Raw genomic sequence first — 11218 nt, 5'->3', positions numbered from 1 at the left:
GACTGAGACGCAGCCTCCATGATACCCAGCTCCACCCATGCGCCGTCCCTCAGCCCCGAAGCAGCTTCCGGTTCAGCCCAGTGACGTCACAGGATGAGAATGAGGAGCTGCCTCCGCAAGGCCCAGCTCCCCAGTGCGCCATCCCTCCGCCCCGAGGTGGCTTCCGGTTCAGGCCGGTTACGTTGCAGGACGTGACTGAGACGCAGCCTCCGTGACGCCCAGCTCCACACCCGCACCCTCCATCAGCCCCAAAGCAGCTTCCAGTTCAACCCGATGAGGTCGCCAACAAACTCGTCGGCCCAGATGAAGTCGCCTGCGACTGCCGGTGGCCGACCCCGGGCACAGGTCCCGCACCCATGTGCAAAGGTACGGGAGCCCCCACTGGGTCAGCTTCTCCAGGGACCAGGCCGGGTGGACGCGGACAAACTCCAGGTTCTCGGTGAGGTTGATGCTGGCCACCCACAGCCTGCCTGGGACAAGAGAGGGGCTGCTGTTCATGGTGCAGGCTGTGGGGTCAGCTGCCCAGGCGTGCGGCCACTAACTCACCGAGTCATGTGGCCAACCAAACCGTGTGGGCAGCGACTCACGTGGTCACCCACCCACAGGGTCACCACCCCATGCAGTGATCCCTCCACTGGCCACCAACCCCCGTGGGCACCCACCCAAGGGGTCACTAACCTGTGAGGTCATGTGCTAACCTGTCCACATGATTACCCACTCACATCGTCACCCGCCCATGTGGTCACCCACTCACCGGGTCAGCAACTCACATGGTAACACACCCTGCACTCAGCAACTCAAACTGGTCACCCACCCACACAGTCACCCACCCACACAGTCACCTACCCACACGGTCTCACGCCCATGTGACCAGTAACCCATGGGGTCACCCACCCACACAGTCACCCACCCATGCGACCCCTAACCCATGGGGTCACCTGCACATGCAGTCACCAAGCTGTGCCATCACCCACCCAGACTCTGGCCTCCGCAGAGGTCAGAGATTCAGATGTCCGACAGAGACCAAAGTTCAGACAGCAGGGGCTCACAGGGGTGTTGACTCATGAATTTCTCCTGTTACAGAGGGCAGGCGGGCTGGACAGTGACCCCAAAGATGTCCATGTCCTGGCCCCATGTGGTAGACACAATAATGTCCACACGGATGTCCACATCCTGTCTACATCCTGACCCCCTGTGGTGGACACAGTAACGTCCCCAAGGATGTCCATGCTCTGGTCCCCATGTGCTGAACAGAATAACGTCCCCTAATATGTCCTGTTCCATTTCTCCACTTGACCCCAAAGCCAGCCTCATGCACTATGACATGTGTGTGACCAGGTGTCCCGGTTTGAAGGCGGCACTCCCCTGGGTGGCTGCAGCTCTTCATGAGCTCCAGGTAGTGGACGAGGTCTCGGGGCTTCACCTGGTTCCCCCACCAGTAGGGGATACTGGGCCACAGTTCTGCATGCTGACTCATGGATGCCTCGTCCTTGTACGACAGGATGACCTGCTGGCCGTGGGACCACAGCTGGTGCAGAGTCAGCACCTCCTAGGGGGAGAATCATCCGGGTGCCCATGAGACATGTGCACAGGGGTTATTGGGGTGCCTTGTGACACAATGTGTCAGTTATTGGGGGTGTCCGAGAAGCTACAGTGATGTGTCGATTATTAGGGTGTCTATGAGCAGTGATGGGCTGGTTATTGGGTTCTCTGTGAGAAGGACAGTCATGGGTGGGTTATTGGCATGTCTGAGTAGAGACACTAGTGGGTCGATTACTAGGGTGTCTGAGTGGAGACGGTGATGGGTGGGTTATTGGGGTGTCTTGAGCAGTGATTGGTAGATTTTGGGGGTGTTTGAGTGGAGACAGTGGTGGGTAGATTACTTGGGTGTCTTGAGCAGTGATGGGTCGATTATTGGGGTGCCTGAGTGGAAACAGAGGTGGATTGATTATTGGGGTTTTTGATAGAAAATGGCTGGTGGATTACTGGGGCATCGTGAGGGGTGATGGATGGATTTTGGGGGTGTCTGAATAGAGACCGGGCAGGGTGGATTATTTGGGGTGCCTGTGACCAGTGATGGGCTGGTCATTGGGGTGTTTGAGTGGAGAGAGTGGTGGGTGGATTACTGGGGTTCCATGAGCAGCATCACCTGGTGCCTGAATCAGCCTCACACAGCGAGCAGATAGTCTGATTACAGTGAGGCCTAGTGCTCCCACCACCCCCGCTTCCAAGAGCATGGGGAGCCTGTGGCCCCTGCTCACACCCCACGGGGGCACAGCATGTCCCCAAAATGTTCTTGATGCAGCCCATCAGGTACTCGTGCAGGTCCTCTATCACGCCCTCGAAGTTCCTGCATGCCAGGATAACCACTTCCTGGGGGTGCTTCTCCAGCCACTCAGATCTCCATGAGCATGTCCTGGGTGGGGTGGGGTGAAGGGCCTTGTAGTTAGAGACAGAGGGTCATGGGTGGGGAATTCCCCCAGCACAGCCACTCTACAGATGGGAGGAGGTGTCCTGACACACAAAGACATAAAGCATGGTGCCTGCTCCCAAGGGACCCAGCCTCTCCTGAGTGGCAGTGAGGAGCCGTGGAATTGCTCTGGTGTGTGTGTGTGTGTGTCTGTGTATGTACACACTCCAGTAGGTACAGGTGCACACAGGTGTGCATGTGTTCAGGGCCTGTGTGTGCATGGATATGCATGTGTGTGTGCATGGACAGCAGCAGAGAGCAGTGCTTATAATATTGTGTGAAGTCTGTATTCCAGGGAGCGTGCAAGGCCAGCAGGGTACATGTACACTGAGGCCCAGGACAGAACCTCCAGACCCCAAGGGTCATTAGGTTCTGTGGTGGGGGCACTGGGGGCCGAGGCCAGTGTGAGACTTTAAGTGACTTGGCCAGCAGCCGAGAGAATGGACTGGACAGCCCAAAACTAGACACAGGAAAAGACGTGTCAGGGACCTGGTATAGCCAAACTCTGGGAGACACCCCAGAGGCCAGGGGTGCAGGTGTGAGTTCAGAAACGCGTGTTGGTTGGGAATTCTGAGTGACTGATGCCAGAGGTCAGCTCTCTCATGCCTGGAGTGGACGTGTGTCCGTCCCATTAGAGGTCAGTGTCCTCTAATGGGAGTGGACCTGTGTTTTCCCCTTAGAGGTCAGCCTCTCCTGCCTGGAGTGAGTGTGTGTCCATCTGAGTGGACGTGTGTCTGTCTGAGCGGACGTGTGTCTGTCCCATTAGAGGTCAGTGTCTTCTAATGGGAGTGGACCTGTGTTGTACCCTTAGAGGTCAGCCTCTCCTGCCTGGAGTGACCATATGTCCATCTCAGTGGAAGTGTGCCTATCCCCTCAGAGGCCCTCCCTCTCCTGCCTGGACCAGACGTGGTGTCCCTGGCTGGCGGACCCCCCGTCCATACCCCTGCCCCCACCCCCACCTCCATGAGGGCTGTCATGTACACCATGTGGCCAGAGTGCAGGTTCCTCTCAGTGCCCTCCTCCATGTGCGGCATCTGCAGGTCCTCACGCCAGCATCCAGGTACTTCATGATGCTCAGCACCTGCACACAGAGGTCAGTCATCTGTGCTGGGCACAGAGGGCGGCCCCACTCAGGGGCTGGGCATGCACTGAGGATGCCCAACTGAGGGCCACATCGGCCACTGTGAAATCAACCGTGTTGGTGCTGCTGGGGTTGAGGCACTGCTTCTGGGAACGGGGTCCCCAGGGTCACTGGTCATGTGGAGCACAGAGCCCGGGTCGAGATTGTGGTCTTGGGGTCGTGTTCCTGCAGAGTTCAGCCTCACGCTCCTTCAGGCAGTCCCTGGGTGGAAGCTCCCTGTGGGCTCAACGCCAAGGCTCCATGACACCCAAGCTGGACCCTTGGACATGAGGACACACTAGACCCACAGAGATCTGTGCCCACCCCCACAAACAGCACTAGGAAAGGCAAGAAGGAATCAAGGGAAGAGAACGAAAGGACGAAACATCTGTCCATGACACAAATAAGACAGGAAAAAGCAAAAAATAACTTTAACGTACATTGAAAAGTGAAAGTTGCTTAGTTGTTTCCAGCTCATTTTGATCCGGTGGACTGTAGCCCACCAGACCCCTCTGTCCATGGAATTATCCAGGCAAGATTACCTGAGTGGGTTGCCTTTCCCTTCTCCAGATCTTCCCAACCCCGGATCGAACCCACATCACCCTCATTGCAAGCACATTCTTTACCAACTAGCCACCAGGGAAGCCCTAATATAAATTTGTAGCAGAAAATGTACTGTGTTCTCTACAAGGAGTCATAATGGAAAAAGAAAAAAACATAAGGATAAAAAAGTGGGGAAGAAAATAATAGATTCTCTCTATCCAAAATAAAAGAAAAAGCAAAAACTAATATTAACATAAACTAGTCGCAGAAAATGGTACTGTGTTCTCTACACAGAGTCACAATGGAAAAAGAAAAAGATATAAGGATAAAAAATGGGAAAGGGTGTCACAGCCCCCCTCAATCCAAATTAAAAGAAAAAACAATGACTCATATGAATATTGTCAGCTACTGTCAGGCACTTGCCATCCACCTCTACAAGGATTAAATGAAGTGCTGCTGCAGCCACTGATCTTAAACACCCCCTGAAAGACCACCACCTGTGCCCCCCACCCCACACACACCCAGGTCTCTTTGGGAGCCATACCACTTGAGACCATGGCACCGAGGTCCCCCAGTATGGAGGGGACCCTGCCCTGGAGGGATGCAGAACAGAGGGACCCAGCACCAAGGGGCCCTCCGAGCAGAGGGACCCCAGTCCTGCAGGACTCCTGGGCTCTGGTGGACCCCCTGCTGCTCGCTCCCTTCTCTGGGTGTGAGCTCTTAAGGCCAGGCTTAGGCACCTGATGCAAGCAAGAATGTAGTTGTTCCCATTCCAGCCCTGGCTCTCTGCCAATCAGATCCCCTGAGGAGGATTCCAGCAACCGGGGACCTCCCAGGAGGAAGCAATCACACAGGTAAGAGCTGTGCTTGACAGCCTCTTGTCCTCTTGGGAGGACCAGCCCAGGAGCAGAAAAACCAGGAATATGAGTGCCCCTCAAGTGCGGGTACAGGAAGGCAGGGGCCATCTGTCCCGCCCAGGTGGGCCCCTGCTCCTGAGGGCACCTGAGCCCAGATGGGTTTTCTACCCCATCCTGCATCCACCCCCTGGGCAATGTGTGTGCCAGTGACAGGACCACTGTCAATTGGGTGCCCCCTCCGCACAAACAGGGCCCCCGCCATTGACTCCTCTCCATCCTCTACAATGACTGCCTCCCACCCTGGCTTCTCTGTGCCCCATAAAACCCCCAATCCACCCAGGAGAAGCACTACAGGGGAGGGGTGTGAATGCGTGCATGTGTTCTCAGTCACTTCAGTCGTCTCGACTCTCTGTGACCCCATGGACTCTAGCCTTCCAGGCTCCTCTGTCCATGGGACTTCCCATGTGAGAATACTACAGTGGGGTGCCATTTTCTCCTCCATGGGATCTTCCCGATCCAGGGATCTAGCCCAGGTCCCACGCATTGCAGGCTGATTCTTTACCATCTGCACCAGCAAGAAAGTCTCCCTGGAGGGGGTGCTGGGGTGCAAACGTAAACCCACCTCAGAGGACATGGAAACTCAGCTATTGCTTATCTGGGACCAGGAAGGAGCTCTAGTGTCAGCTCAGCTGCACAAAGGGTGGGACCCAGCCTCCCCCTTCCCCTCCCAGCTCCCCCGGCCTCTGTGACTTCAGAGGGTGATGCTGTTAGTCCATGGGTCCCTGTTCTGGCTTCAGGCTGGTTCTACAGTAAACCTGTGTCCTTTCCTACCTTTCTGGGAGGCTCTCTGGGTTGGAAGATCTCCTGCAGGAGGGCATGGAAACACATTCCAGTATTCTTGCCTGCAGAATCCCATGAACAGAGGAGCCTGGCAGACCACAGTCCATGGGGTCGCAATGAGTCAGACATGACTGAGTGACTAAACAGCAATTCTGCTTTACAGCAGGTTTGTTCTCAATCCCATTTCCCCAAGAGGGATAAGGAAACTGCCCCCTGTGGGTGACACTAGCGGCTGGAGCTGGGTCCAGGGCCCGGGAGTGCCCGCAGACCCTCACCTGGGTGGTGGACCTCTTGAACACCACGGGCAAGGTGACACATGGCAGCACTTTGCCCAGAAGCTGCAGCAGCCTCAACTCCTTGTGAGAGATGGGTGACTTCTTGTTCAGGCAGTAGGTCATTATGCTGTGGCTCCCTGCAGGCAAACCAGGTGGGGGACACATCACCCCCTGAGCCTGTCCTCTGTGCCCCCAAGCTGCCCTAAGGATGCACAGCTATAGCACCGCGGGGTATGGCAGAGTCCCGAAAGTCATATCCACTGAGTCCTGGGAACTGAATCTTGTCTCGAAATGGGGGTCTCTGCAGAAGTGTGAAAGTGAAAGTCAATTTATTTAAGGAATCCCGTTTTGGGACAGGAAAGCCTTAAGATGGCTTTTGATTTTATGGTTTGTTGTTTCCCAGGTGGTGCTCGTGGCAAAGAGCCTACTTGCCAAAGCAGGAGGCATAAAAGATGCAGGGGAGATCCCTGGGTTGGGAAGATCCCCTGGGAAGGGAATGACAACCTACTCCATTATTCTTGCCTGGAGAATCCCATGGACAGAGGAGCCTGGCGGGTACAGTCCATGGGGCTGCAAAGAGTCAGACACAACTGAGCACAGGCAGACCCTCTCTAGTTACAAGTGCTTTGAAATTATTCATAGTATTTTCAGGCTCTTTATGACGCCAATGTTGTGGTCATTTATGTGGGGTTTACTTATTCTTTTCCCTTTTAAATCTGTGTGATCTGTTTCAGAGACAGTGTGGAGAGGTTCATACTTTAGCAGTCACCTGGGGATAATCCAGAAATCCTTCCCTTCTGTCTCTGAACATAGGTTTGGACTAGCTTTATTTCTTTCTCTTTTTTTCTTTTCTTATTTATTCTCAGGGTCAAGGGATGGGAAGGAGGATTTACAAGTTCATAATATAATTTGATTTGATGATGTTATGGAAGAGTGGATGGATGGGTGGATAGATAAGTGGATGGATGGATGAATGGATGGTGAGTGGGTGGATGGATCAATCAGTGGATGGGTGGATGATGGATTGGTTTGTGGATGGATGGATGGATGGATGCTGGATGGGTGGATTTATGGATGGATGAGTGGGTGGTTGGATGGATGAGTGGATGGATAGGTGAGTGGGTGGATGGACAGATAGATGAGTGGATGGATGGGTGGATGGATGGATGGGTGGGTCAGCAGCATGTGGTCCATGCACACAGTGGTGTATGAGTCACCATGAAAAGGAGTGAAGTTCTGACACAGGCTACATCGTGGATGGACCTTGAACACACGATGGTCAGTGAGAGAAGCAGACACAGAAGGACACATTTTACCTGTCCATTTATAAGAGATGTCCAGAACAGGCAAATTTTCAAAGACAGAAGCAGATGAGTGGTGCCCGGGCTTGGGGGAGAGGCATCATGAGTTATTTTGTAAGGGGTACGGGAAGGAGAGCGGCCAAGGGCCCCTCTGTGGTCCTGAAGACTCGGAAGCCTCCTCCTTGTGGGGCCCCCACAGCTTTCCCCACGGGGAAGCACCCGGAAGGGCCGAGAGACTGGGTCCACGGTTCCCTGTCTGCTCCACACTCTCAAGGGAAGAGCCGTGTGGGGCCCCTCCTCCCAGGCAGGGTGGGGTGGCCGGCATAGAACCCCACAGCTGTCGAGAGGGTGAGAAAGGTAAAGCTGCCTTCCATAGAAAACAGCACTTCCTGTTTGTCCAACTGTCCATGTGCGCTCCCAGCGGGCAGTGTCCAGTGTCACAGAGCCCGGGCAGGGCCCAGTGTCTGCACGGCCAGAGGAGTGCCGGTGGAGAATGGGGCACGTTTGCACCTTGAGGAGGTGAGCAGGGTGCTGTCTGGCAGGGACCCTCCCCTCCCAGGCCACGGTGTCTGGTGGCCACCCCTCAGATGGCCTGAGCACAGCAGTGTCACCCTGGAAGTGCCCGCCACCCTGGTCACCACTGGCCATCCCCAAATCCAGATGCCCGCCTATAGCTGAGCTTTGCAGCACTTTTTGCAACCAAATTGGCTGGAGTCAGAGGTTCCTCATTTTAATTAGGTAGTTCTGGTATCACTTATCGAGTTGTTTTGGGGGCGGGTGGCCCCCTTAAACTTTGGGTCCTCCAGCCTCAAGTGCAGAAGGTGCTGCACAAGCTCTGATGGAAAACGTGGGTGGAAAGGTGAGGGGTCCCCAGGAGTAGGACAGAGTGGCTGAGAAAACACAATCCCGCCCCCCAGGGAGGCCGGCATGTGTCCTGAAGGCAGGCTCTCGGGGGTTCTCGTACCTTCCGGGTTGAATGGGATCAAGTGGACAGACAAGGGAAGGTGCTGGTGTGTGTATGTGTATGTGTGCATCTGTGTTTGGTGTGTGTGTGCATGTGTGTTTGGTGTGTGTGTGTGCATGCGTGTGTGTGTTCAGTGTGCCTGTGTGTGCCTGCATGTGTGCATGTTTGGCTCTGAGGCTTCCCACACTTGGACCCGTCTCGCAGCTGCATCCCCTCTGAGCCGAGCATGCGGGGCCTCACCTGGGATGGAGAGGTGGTGCGGGGGCATGTCCCAGAGCCGAGAACTCAGTGCCGACATCCAGTCTGCGTTCACCTTGGTGGCACAGGAAGGATCCGGGCAAGCTCACCTGCCAGCCCATCGGAGGCCCAGCCTGGGCAATCTGGGGGAGGAAATGGGGTGTTGCATAATTAAAACAGGACATACAGAAGACCCGGTGCTGGCGGCGTGGAGGCGTGGCTCTGAGAAACTGGTACCTGTGGACTTCTCTCCAAGAGAAAGGAGGATGGGGTGGTGGAGAGGGGAGAAGTGCTCTAGAGACAGAGAAACAGACACAGAGAGAAATGGACAGAGACATGAAGAGAGACAGACAGTAGGGCGAGGGGGCAGAGAGACACAGGAGGTTAAGTGGGGGTTTGAGGAGGAGCAAGGGAGCGGGGAGACAGGGACCAACAGACAGACCCCAGCAGCTCAAGTCTGCTCTCCCTGAGGCTAGAGCTGGTGACCCCATCCAGAGGGTCCCCCTTTCTGTCACTGTGCACCAGCCCCCTCCTCTTGGGGCTGAGAGGGGCCCAGTCGAGCCTGTGGGCTCCAGGTATGGGGGCTTCCATCCTAGGTGCAGTGGAGCCCAGGCACAAGGTCACACGCCCTTCACTCCCCAGAGGCGGTCTCTCCATCTGGTGGCTGTTGCTGCAGTAAAAGTGACTGCACAGGCTCCCAGGATGAAGCACCCACCTGAGCAGCTAAGAAGCTGGGAATGCCTCCAGTTAGGGTCTGAGTGTCCCCTCTCTCCTGTTATGAGTGGGTGTTCTGTTGGTCTGCATGCCATCAGGACTCCTTTCATGGCAAACACATGCCTGGACCTTTGTATTTGTGTTTACTGCTCTCCATGGACAGGGGTTGTCTCTATTCTTAGGGTCCCCTCTCTATAGTAATAGTCCCCTTCTGTTGTCATAGTCCCCCCTCTACAGTAATACTCCCCTTCTATTGTCATACTCTCCCCTGTACAGTGATAGTTCCCCTTCTATAGTAACAGCCCCCTCTAATATCATAGTTGGAGAAAGGCATGGCAACCCACTCCAGTATTCTTAGCTGGAGAATCCCATGGACAGAGGAGCTTGGTGGGCTCCGTGCGGTCAGTCCATGGAGTCACAAAGAGTCGGACACGACTGAACGACCAACACTAATGTCATAGGGTTTAGAGTAATAGCCCTCTATTCTCAAAACTTCACTTCTACAGTAACTGTGCTCCGCTACTGTCATAGTCGCCCCTCTGTAATAATAGTCCCCCTTCATTGTATTACTCCTCTTCTATTGTCATAGCCCCCCTACAGTAATGGTTCCTCTTCTACAGTGTTAGCTCCTCTCTATTGTCATAGTAACAGTTCTCCCTATAGGGTAACAGTTCTCTATTCGAGATCTAATAGAGTAATGAAAGTGAAAGAGAAATTGCTCAGTCATGTCTGACTCTTTGCGACCCCGTGGATTGTAACCTACCAGGCTCTATGGCAACCCACTCCAGTGTTCTTGCCTGGAGAATCCCAGGGACGGGGGAGCCTGGTGGGCTGCCGTCTATGGGGTCGCACAGAGTCGGACATGACTGAAGCGACTTAGCAGTAGCAGCAGGCTCTTCCATCCACGGGATTCTCCAGGCAAGAGTACTGGAGTGGGTTGCCATTTCCTTCTCCAGGGGATCTTCCTGACCCAGGGATCAAACCCGGGTCTCCCACATTGTAGGCAGATGCTTTTAGTGCCTGAGCCACCAGGGAAGGCAAGAGTAATAGAGTCATAGTTCTCCTTTACTGTCATAGTCCTCCACCCCATACACTAATAGTCCTGTCTCTATTGTCATACTTCACTTTCTGTTGTAATAGTCCCCTCTCTGCAGTTAAAGTATCTCCTCTACTGAAATAGCCCCCCCTCTAATGTCATAGTCCTACTATATAGTGATAGTCCCCCCTCTATTGTCAAAGTTCCCCTTCTAGTACTGTCATAGTCCCCTCTCTGGAATAATAGTCCTCCTTGATTGTGGTAGTTCCCTTAAACTATAATAGTCTGCCTCTAATATCCCCCTTCTAGAGTAAAAGTCCTCCGTTGCTATAATCTGCCTCTACATAAACGTCCCCCTCTACTGTCATAGTCCACTCCCTATTGTAATAAGTCTGTCTCTGTGGTAATAGAGTAATCTATTCTAGTAATCTCCCTCCATCTAGTAATCTCCCTCTGTTGTCAGTATTCCCCTTCCATAGTCAAGTCCCCCTTCTACTGTAACAGTCCTGCCTCTATTGTCATAGTTTCCCCTCTCCACTAATAGTCCCCTTCTGCTGTCCCTAGTGTATATTAATAGTCCCTTTTCTATCTTAGTAGTCCCACTCTATAGTAATAGTCTTCCTCAATTTCAGTAGTCCCTTTCTATTGTAATAGTCCCTGTCTGCAGCAATAGACACCCATTTATTATACTAGTCCCCCCTAAGGTAATAGTCCTCTTTCTGTTATAATAGTCCCTCTCTCTTTGTCGTAGTCCCCTCTGTTCAGTAATAGCTCCCCCTACAATGATAGACCACTCTTTACTGTAATAGTCTCATATATGCTATAATAGTCCTCTCTCAACAGTGAGAGTCCTCCTCTATT

The 11218-nt window shown here is 53.8% G+C and overlaps 1 pseudogene; it reads right to left on the bottom strand.

The window, feature by feature from the left end:
* Window positions 1-126: 126 nt before the first annotated feature.
* On the bottom strand, window positions 127-8729 carry LOC129638472 (PI-PLC X domain-containing protein 1-like; annotated as a pseudogene).
* Window positions 8730-11218: the final 2489 nt, after the last annotated feature.

The sequence above is a fragment of the Bubalus kerabau genome, chromosome X (assembly GCF_029407905.1).
Source record: "Bubalus kerabau isolate K-KA32 ecotype Philippines breed swamp buffalo chromosome X, PCC_UOA_SB_1v2, whole genome shotgun sequence".
In the NCBI taxonomy this organism is placed as follows: domain Eukaryota; kingdom Metazoa; phylum Chordata; class Mammalia; order Artiodactyla; family Bovidae; genus Bubalus; species Bubalus kerabau.
The sequence above is the reverse complement of the archived record's forward strand: the minus strand, read 5'-3'. Positions and strand labels throughout refer to the sequence as shown.